The sequence below is a fragment of the Syngnathus acus genome, chromosome 19, assembly GCF_901709675.1.
Source record: "Syngnathus acus chromosome 19, fSynAcu1.2, whole genome shotgun sequence".
NCBI lineage: Eukaryota > Metazoa > Chordata > Actinopteri > Syngnathiformes > Syngnathidae > Syngnathus > Syngnathus acus.
Window position 1 is genome coordinate 923,298 of NC_051103.1, and position 20,871 is coordinate 944,168.

The 20,871-nt window shown below is 47.4% G+C and overlaps 2 non-coding genes across 2 annotated transcripts; both read right to left on the reverse strand.

The window, feature by feature from the left end:
- Positions 1–3,758: 3,758 nt before the first annotated feature.
- Positions 3,759–3,831, reverse strand: trnat-ugu. The gene has a single exon. It is a non-coding gene; the product is annotated as a tRNA-Thr (tRNA).
- A 7,595-nt stretch (positions 3,832–11,426) lies between these two features.
- Positions 11,427–11,508, reverse strand: trnas-gcu. Its single transcript has one exon. It is a non-coding gene; the product is annotated as a tRNA-Ser (tRNA).
- Between the last annotated feature and the right edge of the window lie 9,363 nt (positions 11,509–20,871).

The window sequence follows — 20,871 nt, forward strand, 5'->3', positions numbered from 1 at the left end:
TTTTCTACAAAGTATTGTGGAACAGGATGTCCAGACAGGGAGGACATCTTACAAGGACATCTCGAGAGGAACGCGAATAACAACTCGTCTTGGTGGTCCAGACCCAACCGCCCACAACTGAGACCAGACACCTGCGCTGAGCAGCGGAAAAACACCCAAACGAGGAGGAGATGACCATCGACTAATCACCACACAATATTTTGCATGCTTGAATATTCATATTGTGTTTCCTTAAAACTGGGCAACCCGGAAGAATGTATTGTCTTTGATGGTCACGAAGGCACAAGAGTTTTTTGGTGTTAAGGACCCGAGACCCAGGCGCCTGTATTGAAAAAAAAAGATTAAAGTCCCAATGATCGTCACACACACACCTGGGTGTGGTGAAATTTGTCCTCTGCATTTAACCCATCCCCGTGTGATTTTAATCCATCCCCTGGGGGAGAGGGGAGCAGTGAGCAGCAGCGGTGCCGCGCTCGGGAATCAGTTGGTGATCTAACCCCCCAATTCCAACCCTTAATGCTGAGTGCCAAGCAGGGAGGCAATGGGTCCCATTTTTATAGTCTTTGGTATGACCCGGCCGGGGTTTGAACCCACAACCTTCCAGTCTCAGGGCGGACACTCTACCACTAGGCCACTGAGTATTAGCTTGCTTTGTCAGGATTAAACAATTGGTAAATTCGGCCTAATTGATTTATTGGTCTTCTCTTTGACAGAACAAACTCGCAAAATTGTTAGGTGTACCGGTGTGTGGATTAGGACATAACGACTCATGTGTTAAGTGTTGATCGTAATTTGGAGTCAGATCAATAGCTAAAATCCGTAGCCTAACAGGATCAATAAAGTTTCAATCAATCAATCAATCAATCAATCAATCAATCAATCAATCAATCAATCAATCAATCAATCAACTATATACCAAATAACTAACATAAATGCCAAATTTATCGGACCATCCGTGTCACTCCAAATTATTAAATTCATTGAAATCGTCATCCTCTGTGTCACGTGCGTTCGCGTCGCGCCGGAAGTGACGTCATGCAGCCTGATAACTGGCCCAAAAACCAACCTTCTGAGGATGCAGCCTGTGAATTTGGTCACAGCTAGTGACGCCTTTTTTGCATCAGTTCTCTTGCTAGCAATGAGGCTTCAACACCTACCGCTAATCAAAAATTCAAACACAGTACTATCAAGCAAGGTTAGCAGATGTAGCTGTCTGTCAGACCCTAGTGGGAATTTAACTCACACCCTCTGATTTATAATTCTAGTGCTCTTATCACTAAGCTACGTGGCCTTGCTTGGCAAAACTGTGTCAACCTTTTAGAAGATGAACCAAAAGAAACTCTTGAAAATGTACTTTAACCAGGACTCTAGGCCAGTGATTTTCAACCAGTGTGCACACATTTGTGTGCCATGAGAAACTATAAAATTTCCCTTCACGTCCCCAAAGAGTACAACAACTCATCACACAACTGCTCGTCACCAGTACCATGGACAAGATACGTGTACACCCTCAACTATTATAAATTCAACTTGCACAGCAAACATTAAGTATGTTATTAGGGTTCAGTGAGGAAAGAAACTCAAAACCCCTTGGTGACTAGACCAGTACCCTAACTACTGAGCTACAAGGCCTGCTCTATGGCTGTTACTAATAAACTATAAACTATTCATGTACAATATTGCGAAATTTAATCAGATTGTGTCACAAATCAACAGGCACGTTTAACTACCATGCAACTAATTTGCGAGCAATCAAAGCAAGATACCTGAGCCAAGTTTGAGAACCAGTTAGTGTGCTCGAACCTCATAGCTGGTTGAAGCGCTGGTCTTGGAAAGCAGGATCGAGTCCTGATTTTGATTCTCCTTTATGTACAAGTTTGAATGTGACAACAGCCGGGAACAGCCATGCCTAACGAGCAAAAGGACAAGGTGTGTCCTTTCATCAAAAAAGATGTGGCCAAAGAGTCTGTCAGAAGGGACATTTAAAAACACATGCAAGAACACACACAGGTGAGAAATGTTTTTCCTGCTCAGTTTGTGGCCAAAGAACAGTCACTTAAAAATAAACACAAGAACACACACAGGTGAGAAATCTTAGTCCTTCTCAGTTCCTGGCCCAAGATTGTTAGGGTTGACAAATTACAGTGGAGCCTCGGTTTTCAAACGTCCCGGTTCTCGAACAAATCAGTATTCGAACAAAAAATTCGAGATTTTTTTGCTTCGGATGTCGAACGAAATTCGGTTGTCGAACCTCGCGAGATGAGCCGAGAAGACCCGCATGCCAACTGACTCCGTTCGTTATTACATTCTCGTTACTCTGAGGATTGCATCAACTCTAATCATGCCTCCAAAGGAAGCAAGTGGGAGCAGTAAAGCCATCCTAAAACACAAAGACGCTACTAAAGCAATGCGACAGTGAGCGCCCGGCGCGCTGCGGTTGCCCGATCGGACAAAATTAAGCTCCCTGCGCACTGAGGTCCACTTAAATTTTGGAAAGTCCATTAGGACTTTAAAAATATTTTCTAAGTTTTAGCGACGGCTCTGTCGCAATAATGCAACCAGCGCGGTGCAGTTGCGCGGTCGGCGGCGCGCTACGGTTCCGTGTTTGGCGGTGCGCTGCAGTTGCGCGATCGGACAAAATTAAGCTCCCTGCGCACTGAGGTCCACTTAAATTTTGGAAAATACATCAGGACTTTAAAAATATTTTCTAAATTTCAGCGACGGCTCTGTCACAATAATGCGACCAGCACGGTGCAGTTGAGCGTTCGGCGCTGCGCTGCAGTTGCGCAATTGGACAAAAATGCGCAAATGGAAAAAATGGTTAAAAAAGGCGTTTTTTTTTGCTTGGAATGGATACATTTTTTTTCCATTATTTGTAAAGGGAAAACATTATTCGGAATTCGAACGATTCACTTCTGGAACAGCCTTCTTGAACGGATTGTGGTCGAAAACCGAGGCTCCACTGTTCTTGATTGTATGATTATGTTGGAATGTAGACTATATTGATTAACCAGTTGCTGAGGGGAACAAACTCCCCCTCCTGCCCTGTTTTCTCTCAATAAATATGTCCTTATATGTTCAGAGTTTCTGAATAGATATTTGAAAGAGTAATATGGGAAATGACTTTAAAATATATGTAGTCTCCGCTCAGCATCCATCGCCATTTAAAGAATGCCAGTTTCAAGGCTGAATTCGTGTGTCACATGACGTGCGTTCGCGTCGCACCGGAAGTCATGTCATGCAGCCTGATAATTGGCAAAAAAAAGACTTTCTGAGGATGCAGCTTGTGAATTTAGACACAGCGAGTGAATCTTTTTTTGCAAGACCAGTTCTCTTGCTAGCAATGAGGCTTTAACACCTACCGCTAATCAAAAATTCAAACACACTACAACCAAGCAGGGTTAACAGATGTAGCTGTCTGTCAGACCCTAGTGGGAATTTAACTCACATCCTCTGAGTTACAATTCTAGTGCTCTTATGACTGAGCTACGCGGCCTTGCTTGGCAAAACTGTGTCAACCTTTTAGAAGATTGACCAAGAGAAACGCTTGAAAATGTAGTCTAAACAGGACTGTAAGCCAGTGATTCTCATCCAGTGTGGACACATTTGTGTGCCGTGAGAAATTATAAAATTTCCCTCAAAGACAATAACAACTCATCACACAACTGCTGGTCACCAGTACCATGGACAAGATATGTGGAATTACACCCTCAACTCTTATAAATCGAGCTTGCGCAGTAAATGCTTAGTATACAATCAGGCCTCAGTGAGAATTGAACTCACGACCCCTGGTTTACAAGACCAGTGCTCTAACCACTGAGCTACAAGGCCTGTTCTACTGTGAAACTATAAACTATTCAACTACAATATTACAAAGTGGAAATCAGGATGTCACCACGTTTGCCTCCCATGCTACTATTCTGCGAGCAAGCAAGGCTAGATAGCTTGGCCAAGTTTGAGAATCAGTTAGCGTGCCCGAACCTCTGGTTGAAGCTGGTGGTTGAAGCTGGTGGTTGAAGCGCTGGTTTTTATGTACAAGTTTGAATGTGACAACAGCCAGGAACAGCCATGATTAATGAGAAACAGGAGGCCGAGCCAGAGCAACTTTGATAAAAGAGGAGGGGAAAGAGAAGGAAGAAGAGGATATCTACAGTATGCCCTCAACTTGTCTCTCGTTGAAAAGTATAGATGAGGGTCAACGTGAGGTGAGCAAAGGGGCGGAGCCTGCAAGAAGCAGCTCTCGTCAACACATGACAACAGAAGATAATGGAGCCCACCGTGGAGAATCGCAAGCAGACGACCTCTTAGCTCCAACATCAGATTGTGATGACATGTTGTCACATGCTTCTGACGCTGCAGATGATGAGTCAGAAGTTGATATTTTATACCAAACACTGGAAATGTTCTCAGTGTTGGAAAATGTTTGCTCATAAGAGGAGTTTGAAACTACACCTAAGAATACACACAGGAGGGAAACATTTTTCCAAAGATTCTCTCAGAAGAGGCACTTAACAAGTCACATGAGAACCCAGACTGGGGAGAAACGTTTTTCCTGCTCAGTTTGTGGCCAAAAATTCTTTCAGAAGGGTGACTTGCAAACACACACAAGAACCCACACCAGTGAGATATCTTTTTCCAGATCACTTTGTGGCCAAAGATTCTCTCAGAAGGTAAACTTAAAAATACTACATGCAAGAACACACTCAGGTGAAAAATATTTTTCCTGCTCAGTTTGTAGCCAAAGATTCTCGCAGAACAGTCACCTAAAAATAATGACAAGAACACACACGGTTGAGAAACCTTTTTCCTGCCCAGTTCCTGGCCAAATATTCTCACAGAAGGGTGACTTAAAAACACACACAAATACCCCCACCCATGAGAAACCTTTTTCCTGCTCAGTTTGTGGCCAAAGATTCTCTCAGACGGGACACTTAAAAACACATTCAAGGGCACACACAGGAGAGGAACCATTTTCCTGCTCAGTTTGTGGCCAAAGATTCTCTCAGAAGGTAAACTTAAAAACACACGGAAGAACACACACAGGTGAAAAACATTTTTCCTGCTCAGCTTGTGGCCAAAGATTCTCAGAGAAAGGAAGCTTGAAAAGACACACAAGAACCCACACTGGTGAGAACCCGCTTTTCCTGCTCAGTTTGTGGCCAAAGATTCTCTCAGAAGGTAAATTTAAAAACACATGCAAGAACACACACAGCTGAAAACCCTTTTTCTTACTCAGTTTGTGGCCGAAGATTGTCAGAAAAGGGAAACTTAAAAAGACACACAAGAACCCACACTGGTGAGAAAACCCTTTTTCTTGCTCAGTTTGTGGTCAAAGATTTTCAGAGAAGGGACAGTTCAAAACACATACAAGAACACACACAGGTGAGAACCCTTTTTCCTGTTTAGTTTGTGGCCAAATATTCTCTCAGAAAGTAAACTTAAAATCAAATGCAAGAACACACACTGGTGAAAAACCTGTCTCCTACTCACTTTGTGGCCAAAGATTCTCTCTGAAGAGAAACTTCAAAATCCACTAATTGTCGGACACCACGAGCGGTTACCTAATATGCAAGGCCTTTTTTTTGGGGGTTTGGCGCCACTGTGGGTGGCAGCCCCCCAGCAGTGTTCTCTCTTTTCCTCTTTATTTCCTTCTTTTCTCCTTTTTCTTTCTTTCTATTTGTCCATTCGGCAATGCTGGTGCTTTCTATCGCACCTCGGCGTGTGCAGATTGTTTCGGATCGGATATTTTTTTTCCCTGGGAGATGGGATGGCTGCACACATTGGTCGGGACCGGCGTGACTCTACGACGGCCATCCTGTTCATCCGGCCGGTGCTGACCAGATCCCTCGCTTTGGCCTCGCAGCCGCGACCCGTGTGGGAGGTCCGCTCCCTCGTGCTCGTTGAAGCCAATGACCTTCGCCGTACCAGCCCCATGGTGACTATCTGCACGTGCCCCGACTAGGTGCCCAGGACGCTGCTCACACGTTTGCCTGTTTTGTGATGTTTTACCGATTTACGACCACGGTCCATTGGGCGCCGTTGAACTTGACTGCCCTTACACCTGTTTATGGACCCCGTGGAGGCTATTTTGCGTGTTTTCGGGTGTTCTTTGGAATTGAAGGGGGCTGGTTGGCCGGTGTTACTTTTTTCCTTTGTCTTGTTGCTTTGGTTTGATGGCTTTTAACTTTCGCACTTACTGGCTTTCTTTGTGGCGCCGTTGTGTGGCAGCCTTATAGGAGCCTATTGAGTTGCGCTCATGTCATCTGAGTGTCTTTTACATACCCGCTCTATACTGCTGGGGCCTGAATTTCCCCACTCCCGGGGATCTATAAAGTTTCAATCAATCAATCAATCAATCAATCAATCAACCAATCAATCAATCAATCAATCAATCAATCATCTGACTTAGCTCCCACAATTGTCATGCTGTTATGTTTTGTGAGTTGTTTTTGTCTTGTCCTGTTCGTCGTATTGTCACTTCCTGTTTTGTTTTGGTAACTCTCCTCTCGTTTCAGTTCGTGGGTCCTTCCTCTGTGTGTCAGGCTACTTGTCTTCCCTGATCCCAATTGTGTGCACCTGTGTCTTTGGTCCTAATTGTCTGCACCTGTGTCCTCACCTTTCTATGTGTATTTAGCCAGCGTCTTCCCCTTGTCTTGTGCCAGTGCGTCTTGTCCCGTCTTGAGCACCAGCGATCGCGTGAGTAACAGATATCACTTTAGAGAACCTAGTTTAGATTTAGGTTTTTTTTTTGCCACCGTGTTTTCCCTCGATTTGAGGTGCTTTTGGTTTTTGCTGTCTCCAGCCAACAACGGCGGCGCGGAAAACGAGCGGGAGCACTCGTAAGGCTGAGGCAGAGAGGGTTCCGTTCTGCCCTACCGTCAATTCATCTGGCGAATGTCCGCTCCCTGGCGAACAAGATGGACGAACTGCTGCTCCTCACTTCAAGGAACACGGACTTCAGCAGATCCGCCGCGCTGTGCTTTGTGGAAACGTGGCTCAGCGAACGAACGCCCCACCACGCCGTGGAGCTAGCGGGCTTCAGGCTAACGCGAGCAGATCGCAGCGCGGAGCTCTCCGGAAAATCAAAGGGAGGTGGTCTCTGTTTCTACATTAATGAACGTTGGTGTACTGATGTCACGGTGTTGAAAGAGTTTTGCAGCCCTCTCCTAGAAACACTTTTCATAAACTGCCGGCCGTTCTATTCACCACGGGAGTTCTCCTCGATCGTCATGGCGGCTGTTTACATCCCACCACACGCACGTGCGAGTGAAGCCACGCAGATGCTGGCTGACCAGGTAACAGACATGGAGAAACTTCTACCAAACTCACTAATCATTGTTCTGGGTGATCTTAACAGGGCGAACCTCGCACACGAACTCCCCAGATACAAACAGCACGTAACGTGTCCCACCAGAGGGGCACAGACTCTGGACCACTGCTACACCGTGATCAAGGATGCATACCACTCTGCGGCTCGTGCAGCTTTAGGACTCTCGGACCACTGTCTAGTTCATCTGATCCCGGCCTACAGGCAGAAACTAAAAACTTCTAAGCCTGTGGTGAGGACTGTGAGGAAGTGGACAGTGGAGTCAAGGCAGGACCTCCAAGCCTGCTTTGACTGCACCGATTGGGGAGCTTTCGAAGCTGCAACTTCAGACTTGCATGAACTCACTGACACTGTCACATCATACATCAGTTTTTGTGAGGATCTGTGTGTGCAGACTAAGACCTTCTGCACGTACAACAACGACAAACCTTGGTTTACACCGAACCTCAGGAGGTTGCGCAAAGTCAAGGAGGAGGCCTTCAGGAGCGGCGACCGTGACCTGTTCAGGCAGACCAGAAACACACTGAACCGAGAGGTCAGGAAAGCCAAGAGGTGTTACGGGGAGAACCTGAAGAGACACCTCTCTGCCAATCCTGATCCCTCAACAGTGTGGAAAGGTCTGCAGAGCATCACGGGCTACAAGAAACGAACCCCCCGTCCTGTGGAGAGCCCAAGGCTTGCTGACCAGCTGAATAAGTTCTACTGCAGGTTTGATCGGTCCTCCCACACAACGGGACTTCCTGCAGCACAATCTACATACTCACCTCTCCCCACAACTGCTCTGTCCACACCTCTATCATCGTTGTCACCCACTCTCTCTCTTGCAGAGGCCGCGCCCGCACTCCAGGTCCGCGAGGAGGAAGTGCGCCAGATGTTCCGGAGACAAAAGACCAGGAAGGCACCGGGCCCAGACGGCGTGTCACCTTCCTGCTTGAAAGTCTGCGCTGAACAGCTGGCGCCCACCTTTGCACGGATCTTCAACCGTTCTCTGGAGCTGTGTGAGGTGCCCTCGTGCTTCAAGAGCTCCACCATCGTTCCAGTGGCCAAGAAGCCCGCCATCACAGGTTTGAATGACTATAGACCCGTCGCACTGACATCTGTGGTCATGAAATCTTTCGAGAGGTTAGTGCTGAACCACCTGAAGGAGGTCACGGGCCCCCTGCTTGACCCCCTCCAGTTTGCCTACCGGGCAAACAGGTCAGTGGATGATGCGGTCAACATGGGACTGCACTACATCCTGCACCACCTGGACACTCCAGGAACGTACGCCAGGATCCTGTTCGTGGACTTCAGCTCGGCGTTCAACACCATCGCTCCTGACATCCTCCAACAGAAGCTCATCCAGCTTGCGGTGCCTGCCCCCACCTGTCAGTGGATCACCAGCTTCCTGACCAACAGGAGACAGCGTGTGAGGCTGGGGGGCATCACATCTGACACCCGGACCACCAATACTGGAGCCCCTCAGGGGTGCGTCCTCTCCCCACTGCTCTTCTCTCTCTACACCAATGATTTCTCCTCAGATGACTCTCCTGTGAAGCTCCTGAAGTATGCAGACGACACCACTCTCATCGGACTGATCCAGGACGGTGATGAGACTGCGTACAGACAGGAGGTGGAGCGGCTGGTCCACTGGTGCAACCAAAACCATCTGGAGCTGAACCCGCTCAAGACCGTGGAGATGACAGTGGATTTCAGGCGAGACCCTTCACCACTTTTACCCCTCACTATCCGCAGTAATACTATTCTCTCCACAGACACCTTCAAGTTCCTGGGAACCACAATCTCTCGGGACCTGAAATGGACCGGCCACATAGACTCTGTCCGGAAGAAGGCCCAGCAGAGGCTGTACTTCCTGAGACAGCTCAAGAAGTTCAACCTGCCGCGAGAGCTTCTGAAGACCTTCTACACTGCCATCATCCAGTCTGTCCTCTGCACCTCCATCACTGTCTGGTTTGGATCAGCCTCCAAACAAGACAAGCACAGACTGCAACGGACAATCAGGACTGCAGAAAAGATCATTGGAATCAACCTCCCTTCTATCCAAGACTTGTACCTGTCCAGGACCAGGAAACGTGCAAGGAACATCTCTACAGACCCTTCTCACCCAGGTTGCAGTCTGTTTGAACTACTCCCCTCCGGACGGCGTTATAGAGCTCGGTACGCCAAAACCAGCAGACACCGAGACAGCTTCTTCCCCCAGGCTGTTGCTCTGATGAACTCACACCACTCATAGAGTCTCAGAGGCATTACTGTGCAATAACATCCTGCTCTTCACACCTTTTGAATTTGTCTACACTGTTTTTGCCATTATTCACATGTCCTGAGTGTTGTTAGTCACCTATATGTTGAACAGAGGGTGTGTTTTACCGAAGTCAAATTCCTTGTTTGGCACGCTCAAACATGGCGAATAAAAACTCTTGAATCTTGAATCTTGAACTCAGTGGCCTAGTGGTAGAGTGTCTGCCCTGAGACTGGAAGGTTGTGGGTTCAAACCCCGGCCGGGTCATAACAAAGACTATAAAAATGGGACCCATTGCCTCCCTGCTTGGCACTCAGCATTAAGGGTTGGAATTGGGGGGTTAGATCACCAAATGATTCCCGAGCGCGGCACCACTGCTGCTCACTGCTCCCCTCTCCCCCAGGGGATGGATTAAAATCACATGGGGATGGGTTAAATGCAGAGGACAAATTTCACCACACCCAGATGTGTGTGTGACGATCATTGGGACTTTAACTTTAACTTGTTTTCCCTCTTTTTGAGGCGCTTATGTTTTTTTGTGCTGTCTCCAGCCTGTTCGAATAAATACCTTTTGTTGGCACTCTGCATCCGAGTCCTCTCCCTGATCCAAACCTGACAACAATAGCTCCTACAAGATGTCTCCCGGGTCTCTTAGCTGGCTCGTATCTTTGTTTGTTAGCCTTGGAAACTCCTCTATCTTGTTTAGCAGTGTGTCTTCAATTGCTTCTGAGGAACGGTGACACTCTTCAACCCGTTCCCAAATCATCTTTACGCCTCCAGCGGGTACTGCATGAACCCTTTTCACCTGTTCTGCAGATCTTGGACCTAGCCACCTTGTTAGTAGGTCGAACTCCTCTCTTTTTAATAAATTTACGTAAGTCTTTAGTCGCGCCAATAAAGGATACTTTCCATGTCCAATAGTTTTGCGGTTTGTCGTCAAATTGCAGTAAACCAACGCTGACGAGTTACCGTATTTTCACGATTAAAACGTGCACTGTAATAAAAGGCGCAGTCTCAGTTATGTGTGCCATGACTGTGTTCAACACACATAGGGCGCACCTCATCATAGGGCGTGGGTTTTATATATACAATCCACGCCCACACTTGCCCCTTTAACGTTCTCATGGCGCTCTCAACTACGTCCGCCTTACAACAACACACACGCACACATACACACACACGCACGCACACACACAAATACACACTCGCAGCAGTGACTCTCCAATACACATCGATACCAAATGATCAGGTGACGCTTTCCCGCCTTTATAAACCTTCTGAGATGGAGGGTGTTGTTACATCTGCTGAAGTGCCATGTGTACTGACCGCCATTAAACAACCCAAGATCTTGCCAATAAAGAACCAACCGTTACTCCACATCTTAGTTTTCCTGACCCAACAACGGACCGCGCAACTGCTGGTCGCATTATTGTGACAGAGCGGTCGCTAAAATTTAGAAAATATTTTTAAAGTCCTGATGTACTTTCCAAAATTTAAGTGGACCTCAGTGCGCAGGGAGCTTAATTTGGTCCGATCGCGCAACCGCAGCGCGCCGGGCGCTCACTGTTGCATTGCTTTAGGAGCGTCTTTGTGTTTTAGGATGGCTTTACTGCTCCCACTTGCTTCCTTTGGAGGCATGATTAGAGTTGTTGCAATCCTCAGAGTAAGGAGAATGTAATAACGAACGGAGTCAGTTGGCATGCGGGTCCTCTCGGCTCATCTCGTGAGGTTCGACAATCGAATTTCGTTCGATATCCGGAGCAAAAACTTCTCTAATTTTATGTTCAAATACTGATTTGTTCGAGAACCGGGACGTTCGAAAACCGAGGCTCCACTGTAAAACAACTTAACACCGACTTTCGACGAGGATGGGATTTGAACCCATGCGTGCAGAGCACAATGGATTAGCAATCCATCGCCTTAACCTCTCGGCCACCTCGTCTTGCTCATATGGCGTTGACAACACGTTATGTACGTTGTGCCAAGATACTTTGTGTGAAAATCCGACGATGTGATATGAAATGAGTGGAGAGCGCAATGGAGTAGCAACCCATCGCCTAAATATCTCAGCCATCGCATCTCATGCATGAGTTGCATGGGCGACATGATATGGCATGTACGGGGTAGTATAAGCTACAAGGTAAAATGATACGATACTTTAGATGTGAAACGAAGAAAAGCTAAGCCACAAAAGAAGTGACACTGTCAACAAAGAAAAACATTTTGCCGATCCAAACCAGACAGTGATGGAGGTGCAGAGGACAGACTGGATGATGGCAGTGTAGAAGGTCTTCAGAAGCTCTCGCGGCAGGTTGAACTTCTTTAGCTGTCTCAGGAAGTACAGCCTCTGCTGGGCCTTCTTCCGGACAGAGTCTATGTGGCCGGTCCATTTCAGGTCCCGAGAGATTGTGGTTCCCAGGAACTTGAAGGTGTCTGTGGAGAGAATAGTATTCCTGCGGATAGTGAGGGGTAAAAGTGGTGAAGGGTCATGCCTGAAGTCCACTGTCATCTCCACGGTCTTGAGCGGGTTCAGCTCCAGGTGGTTTTGGCTGCACCAGTGGACCAGCCGCTCCACCTCTTGTCTGTACGCAGTCTCATCACCGTCCTGGATCAGTCCGATGAGAGTGGTGTCGTCTGCATACTTCAGGAGCTTCACAGGAGAGTCATCTGAGGAGAAATCATTGGTGTAGAGAGAGAAGAGCAGTGGGGAGAGGACGCACCCCTGAGGGGCTCCAGTATTGGTGGTCCGGGTGTCAGATGTGATGCCCCCCAGCCTCACACGCTCTCTCCTGTTGGTCAGGAAGCTGGTGATCCACTGACAGGTGGAGGCAGGCACCGCAAGCTGGATGAGCTTCTGTTGGAGGATGTCAGGAGCGGTGGTGTTGAACGCCGAGCTGAAGTCCACGAACAGGATCCTGGCGTACGTTCCTGGGGTGTCCAGGTGGTGCAGGATGTAGTGCAGTCCCATGTTGACCGCATCATCCACTGACCTGTTTGCCCGGTAGGCAAACTGGAGGGGGTCAAGCAGGGGGCCCGTGACATCCTTCAGGTGGTTCAGCACTAACCTCTCGAAAGATTTCATGAACACAGATGTCAGTGCGACAGGTCTATAGTCATTCAAACCTGTGATGGCGGGCTTCTTGGCCACTGGAACGATGGTGGAGCTCTTGAAGCACGAGGGCACCTCACACAGCTCCAGAGAACGGTTGAAGATCCGTGCAAAGGTGGGCGCCAGCTGTTCAGCGCAGACTTTCAAGCAGGAAGGTGACACGCCGTCTGGGCCCGGTGCCTTCCTGGTCTTTTGTTTCCGGAACATCTGGCGCACTTCCTCCTCGCGGATCTGGAGTGCGGGCGCGGCCTCTGCAAGAGAGAGAGTGGGTGACAACGATGATAGAGGTGTGGACAGAGCAGTTGTGGGGAGAGGTGAGTATGTAGATTGTGCTGCAGGAAGTCCCGTTGTGTGGGAGGACCGATCAAACCTGCAGTAGAACCTGTTTAGCTGGTTAGCAAGCCTTGGGCTCTCCACAGGACGGGGGGTTCGTTTCTTGTAGCCCGTGATGCTCTGCAGACCTTTCCACACTGTTGAGGGATCAGGATTGGCAGAGAGGTGTCTCTTCAGGCTCTCCCCGTAACACCTCCTGGCTTTCCTGACCTCTCGGTTCAGTGTCTTTCTGGTCTGCTTGAACAGGTCGCGTTCGCCGCTCCTGTAGGCCTCCTTGACTCCTGAGGTTCGGTGTTGTCAAACGCGCACTTTTTATTAAAGTGTCACCGGCTTCCCATCAAAGGGTTCGATAAGCCGGGGTGAAGGGACTCGTCCGTATCTAACCACCCGAGTTAAATTAATTCTACCAGAATCAATCTAATTTCTATATGACGCCAATCCCTCTCAAGTCATCCGACGCCCGAGCCGAGTAACTCAATTCGAGGCGAGTCGTCGAAATGACCGCGCCATAATGATGGCTCCCTTCGGTTGTTTGATACTTGTGTTATGTTACGGATATTTTTAGATGTCTTTGTTAAGACCTCAAGGATTCGTTAATTTACTAGAGCGCCCTCGCCCTAGCTGAGCTCAAGATAACTACTTCGAACCAGATCTGACAATTCCTGATGTTAAGGATTAAAGCTGTCTTCACTTTAAAAAGAATTGAACGGATTTAAAGAATGACTATGATAGGGAAATAAAGACGTTTTAAAGTTGTAATTACCGCATATAAAACCATGCTCAACATAGTTAATACGAAATAATCGATACCGAATTAAGGCTTAAGAAGAGGTTTAATGAATAAGCAAGAAAAATAATTCCAAGTCGAAAAAACAAAATAACAAGACTCACCCACTCAGAACAAAAGAGGAGACTAAAGGTCTAAAATCCTATTTGGTTGAACAAGTCGAGTGATCGGCTCTCCTTTGTTCCAAAATCCGAATTCTGTTTAAAAAAGAGGAAAGGTCTGGCCGTGAGGAGCATAGCCAAAAAAGTAAAATTGGCGTCTTCCCCTTCCTGCCCGGAGCGGCTGTCTCCTCTGCCTTCCTCGAAGCTTAAAATTTGACAAAGTCCAATTCGAAGACTCTGGAAATTCATTTTAGTAGATTTTGGTTCAATCTCAAAAAGAATGAAAAATCCTTCGTTCTTTTACTCCGGGCAGCGTCACGGCCATCGCCCTGACCAGGAAGAAGCGCGCCCGCTCTGTGTCCGGGCAACATATTTATAGGCTTCTGGCATTACCTCATCGTAATATGTAGATGCACCACTGGTTGTCTTGGCAACCTTGCTTCAAGCAGCAACAACTGCGCCTGACCGCAGTCCGTCACCGGATGCAGATGTTTCCTGTTTTGCTCGTTCTTTCTTTCACTATTAGCCCTTAATGTCTCCTCTGAACTTAATACATTCAGGTATGGATGGAACACCAGTGTTAAATACAGGTTGGACAAAACATTGCAACATGAATCACATATATCTTGTCTAATAAAGATCAATTTCAACACATAATAGTACTTAACACAATAATGGGTTCCTCCAACTTAAACACATATATTGATATTGCTCAAGCTGTTACATCTTAAAATTATGGCATAGCAAACTCATATTCCAAAATTGTGCGTTGCTACGTGTTTGAACAGGTCGTGTCCTCCCAATTGCTAACAATTTAATTTATTAGATTTGTTAATTTCCATCAGGTCACCCCTATGTCAAGCTTTAACAAAATCTCCTGGTGAAATTTTGAACTACTGCATGTTTTGGGATAGCCAATGTGCCTGGGCCAAATTCAATTCCTAATTTTACACCATCTCGTACCACCATGCCACTTGACAGTGTAAACCAAGGTTTGTCGTTGTTGTACGTGCAGAAGGTCTTAGTCTGCACACACAGATCCTCACAAAAACTGATGTATGATGTGACAGTGTCAGTGAGTTCATGCAGGTCTGAAGTTGCAGTTTCGAAAACTCCCCAGTCGGTGCAGTCAAAGCAGGCTTGGAGGTCCTGCCTTGACTCCACTGTCCACTTCCTCACAGTCCTCACCACAGGCTTAGAAGTTTTTAGTTTCTGCCTGTAGGCCGGGATCAGATGAACTAGACAGTGGTCCGAGAGTCCTAAAGCTGCACGAGCCACAGAGTGGTATGCATCCTTAATCACGGTGTAGCAGTGGTCCAGAGTCTGTGCCCCTCTGGTGGGACACGTTACGTGTTGTCTGTATCTGGGGAGTTCGTGTGCGAGGTTCGCCCTGTTAAGATCACCCAGAACAATGATTAGTGAATTTGGTAGAAGTTTCTCCATGTCTGTTACCTGGTCAGCCAGCATCTGCGTGGCTTCACTCGCACGTGCGCGTGGTGGAATGTAAACAGCCGCCATGACGATCGAGGAGAACTCCCGTGGTGAATAGAACGGCCGACAGTTTATGAAAAGTGTTTCTAGGAGAGGGCTGCAAAACTCTTTCAACACCGTGACATCAGTACACCAACGTTCATTAATGTAGAAACAGAGACAACCTCCCTTTGATTTTCCGGAGAGCTCCGCGCTGCGATCTGCCCGCGTTAGCCGAAACCCCGCTAACTCCACGGCGTGGTGGGGGGTTCGTTCGCTGAGCCACGTTTCAACAAAGCACAGCGCGGCGGATCTGCTGAAGTCCGTGTTCCTTGAAGTGAGGAGCAGCAGTTCGTCCATCTTGTTCGCCGGGGAGCGGACATTCGCCAGATGAATTGACGGTAGGGCAGAACGGAACCCTCTCTGCCTCAGCTTTACGAGGGCTCCGGCTCGTTTACCGCGCCGCCGTCGTCGCGCTAGCTTGTATAGCACCGCCGCTCCGGCTAGAATCTCCGACAAACAGTCTGAATCAGAGAGAACAGGAGAGAAAATACCAGAAGAAGACTGTCCGATGTTTAACAGCGCTTCTCTGGTAAAAGTGATCCGGGATGGACAGCAGAGGACACAGAAAACACACAAAATAAGACAAAGAAACAGAGAGCGACTCACCGTGGCTGCCATCCGCGGCGCCATCATGATGTGCCAGCTTGTGACTAGGGGCTTCCAGACTTCACAATCCTGCCCCCGTTGCCACTTACTGGTCGCCACAGGACTTTAATCCGGGATGTAAGGTGAATTCCCTGAAAAAGACGCCTGTGCGTGACTTTGTTTAAAGTGGGGAGACTGGTGCACAGACAGTCACCACACTGTCCTTGACAGATCGGGGTCAGAGTCCATTGGCAAGGAGAACAAGACGACTGGTGACCCTTTTCTGCTGCTGCCTTCATCCGCCTTCCCAGCCGTTGTGACGCCACCCCTTAGGTCAGCCATCATCCTCCGCCTGGTCCACCGTTGAGGTCTTCACTATTTACCCATAGCTGGAGCTGTTTACCCACAGTTGTTGATGGGCAGTAGGGCGTGTCCACACACCGGTGGGCCTACATGCCACATCTCTGGGGCCCACTGCTGCTCCGAGATCCTGCACAACTTAGCCTGGGACCACAAGGTGCCAGTTGCCGTGTGTGGCCACAAGGAGGCGTGTGCAAGTCTTGGCAATGGAGAGGCTGTGTACCGGCTGAGGAGGCTTATACACTCGGCTCCTCTTTTCACCCCCGGAAACAGAGGGCTAGCCGGTGGCGGTAGCTGAAAGCAGAAAAGTGGCAAGCAGAGGCAGCATGCAGCATGCACAAACTACAGGCACTACGACTCCAACACTACTGCACTGACGCATCACACGCCCTGTGTGCTGATGGAACACACACACACACACACACACACACACACACACACACACACACACACACACACACACACACACACACACACACACACACACACACACACACACACACACACACACACAGGGCAGTGACTCTCCAATACACATAGATACCAAATGGTCAGGTGAAGCTTTCCCGCCTTTTCCGGACAGTATAAAACCTTCTGACCTGGAGATGGGGGGTGTTGTTACATCTGCTGAAGTGCCATGTGCATTGACCGCCATTAAACAACCCAAGATCTTGCCAATAAAGAACCAACCGTTACTCCACATCTTAGTTTTCCTGACCCAACAACAGACATCATCAACAACATGCAACAGCCGTTGGTGGAATCGAACCCGCACTTTCCTAACTGTGAAGCGGACGTGCTAACCAGTGTACCACCGAGCCGCCAAAGAGTATGAATATTACTATGTTGAGTCAAATACAAGCCAGATTACAGATTTAAAACCACCCTTCGACGAGGATGGGAATCCATGCGTGCAGAGCACAGCGGATTATCAATCCATCGCCTTAAACTCTCGGCCACCTCGTCGTGGACAACTTGTGTTGACACATCACATTATGTACGTTGTGCCAAGATACTTTGGATGTGAAGATAATGAAAATCCGGCGAGGATGTGATATGAAATGATGAGTGGAGAGCACAATGGGGTAGCAACACATCGCCTGAATATCTCAGCCACCGCATCTCATGCATGAGTTGTATGGGCGACATGATATGGTATGTACGGGGTGGTATAAGCCGCAAGGTAATATGATACGATACTTTAGATGTGAAACGAAGAAGAGGTAAGCCACAAAAGAAGTGACACTGTCAACAAAGAAAAACGTTTTTTCAATGTTGTCTCACCCCAAATCTTTGGGATTATCGGATCTGCGCAGTTGGATAATTCCACCAACATTTTAACATCAACATTCTTTCATAGTCTGCCTGGGTGTCCTGGCTGAAGATCCTAAAGGTTTTGAATTCATTTTATGCTTCCGCATATAAGCCATGATCGTATAGTGATAAGTACTCTGCGTTGTGGCCGCAGCTCGTTCGAATCATTTTTGCAAAAATGTTACACACAAACGTAGCGGGAACAACCTATTCTGGGGCAATGGACGCAATGGATAATGCATCTGAGTACGGAACCGAAGATTCTAGGTTCGATTCCTGGCTAGTTTATATGCCATTTTTTGGTCAACATTAGCTATGTGCACTTGAATCCTATGCGCTGAAGTGACTCACAGACACTGTCAACAAAGAAGTTTTTCCAATGTTGTCTCTGTTGGATCTGCGCAGTCTGATAGTTCCACCACCATTTTAACATCAACATTCTTTCATGGTATGCCTGTGTTAGAGTGGTGCTCACTAACTTATTTTGCAAGAACCACACGGGAGACAGTATGCCCTTTTAAACACCTGCAGGTGGAGAGTCATTCGTCGCTGTGCATACAGCGATGATCGAATGAGGTCTGACTCTGGCCTCTTGCAAGAGCATTTTTATTAAGAGAAACAGGGTGGGGGGGAGAGTGGACTGGATGGAGAGAAAGCCCTTGACCTCTAGTCAAAGCATAGCAGGGGGTGTTTTACGACGTTGTGTAGGATGGGACAAGCTAGGTTATTTATTACAGGTTACATTCCAACATAAGCATAAAACTAATCTAGCTAGGTTATTTATTACAGGTTATATTCCAGCATAATCATACGATCAAGATAATCTGGAAGAATCCTGACAGCCTGGGTGTCCTGGCTGAAGATCCTAAGGAAAAGACCCTAAAACTCATTGTATGCTATTGCATAATCGTATAGCGTTGTGGCCGCAGCATCCCCGGAACGAATCTGGGTCATGGCGTAATTAAATTACCTTGCTGAATTTGTCCGTTGTTCACTGTTGCCAAACAGCCTTCTGTTAAACACAAGATTCCAGACATTACGTCCACCTATGTTTTAATATCAACTTTATTTCATAAAGTTTTTCCTAATTCATCTTGGTGAAACTCCCTCAGGCATTCCTATCTTTTTTAGGCCTGGCTGCCACGAGGCAGCGATTGACATACAATTATGACCCTGAAAGGATACGCGCAAACTGGCTATGATATTTATCAAAATTCATTAATCATCGAAATGCAGTACTCAGGTCCATGTCATATTCGCTACCAATCGGAATGTAACGGCGTCAGCTAATTTGATATGGGGCTCGTTGGTCGAGGGGAATGATTCTCGCTTAGGGTGCGAGAGGTCTCGGGTTCAACTATCAAATGAGGCCTACTTTGAAACAGCTGGCTCCTGTTCTCTGCCATTTTCGACAGGCCAATGTCACATGCGCATCATTTACAGGCTGCATTTGTGTGACACGTGATATGAATTTAGACACAGCTAAGAACTACCAAATGGAATGTATCAGAGTCAGCATGGTTCCATCTAAAGTGAGGGAAAGAAGCCAGTTTTCACCCAGTCTCAAATCAGGTACCACAACATAATTGCAGCGCAAAATCGTTTTAATGTGTCATGGACTTTTCATAGGAACCAACAATGACAAGAAATAGTAGAAGAAGCTGTTTCCACCCAGTCTCGAACTGGGGATCTTTCACGTGTTAGGCCAGGGGCCGGCAACCCAAAATGTTCAAAAAGCCATGTTGTCCCCCCCCCCAAAAAAAACCATACCTGTCTAGAGCGGCAAAAATCTAAAAACTTTTTATAAGGCAATATAGACTGTCAATACATGACCTGTATGCCTACTATTAAATTAATTAACTAGGCTACAAATACAAAGCAACAAAGCGACGCAAGACGTTGCCCCTGGATAGCCGGCAGACTTTGTTGTGCAGCAGGAGATCGGCATATTCGCTCGCTCTCAACTTCATCTAGCAATTCACGGAACTGGTGGGGGTTTAATGCTTTTGCGATTATTTTCTTCACAATTTGGATGACAAGGTTCATTACCTCCATACACTCTGGTGGGAATGTTTACGCACACAACGCCTCTTGGTGCACTATGCAATGGAATGCAAGCAAATTTTGATCCAATGCTTTCTGTCGTAAAGTCACAAACTTTTGCGATCCTCTCAAACTCGGTGTGCCGTCTGTAGCGTCTGAAATCAGGTGGCCAGGGTGTATCGCTGTCATTTAAACACTGCAGCACAGCCTCGCAGATGTCCTCCCCCCGTTTTTGGCCTTTTAGTGGTATCAATTTCTTCTTGCGGCCCATTAGAGTTCACGTACCTGCATAGCAGAGCTGTCTGTTCGATATCGGTCATGTCACACGACTCATCACAGGCAATTGAGAAAGCTGGAGCTGAATTGATGTCCTTGATACATGAGTATCATGAACTCATGCCCTTCTTAACATCTAAGGCCCCATCCCTGAAGATGAGAGGCCAAGTGTACTCAGCCTGCGTCAGAAGTGGTATGACGTACGGAAGTGAGGCATGGGCCTTGAAAACAGAACACAAAGACAAACTAAACAGAGCAGAAATGAGGATGATCAGATGGATGTGTGGTGTGTCAATGAGGGAAGAAAAGACCAGTGCAGAGCTGAGAAAGAAGATGGGAGTGGAGGCCATAGTGGATGTGGTGAGGAGAGGCAGACTGCGATGGTACGGACATGTAGTGAGGAAGGACGAGAACGACTGGGTGAAGAAAGTTATGTCGTATAACGTAGAGGGAACAAGACCCAGTGGCCGACCTAAAAAGACCTGGCAGACGACCGTGGCAGCCGACATGAAGGCGCTCGGCATCAACCACGAGATGGCCATGGACCGTTCCCGGTGGAAGAAAGCCATATCGAGAATCCAGTCCAACCCAGCGGCGACTGGAAAGCGGACTTTAAACCGATGATGATGATGATGATGATTTGCTGATTGGTAATATTGTTTGCCATTCAAATTACCATTTCGTTCACTGATTTTGCTGAGAGAGGCAGGTCTTTAATTTTTGGAATGATCTCGGTTTTGTTTTTGAAGTCCGAAAATAGGCACTCTGATATTTTAACGAATGAATCCTTCATGTACTCGCCATCGGTGAATGGTTTTCCGCGCTTTATTATCTCCCGGGCTGCAACAAAACTTGCAGCAGTAG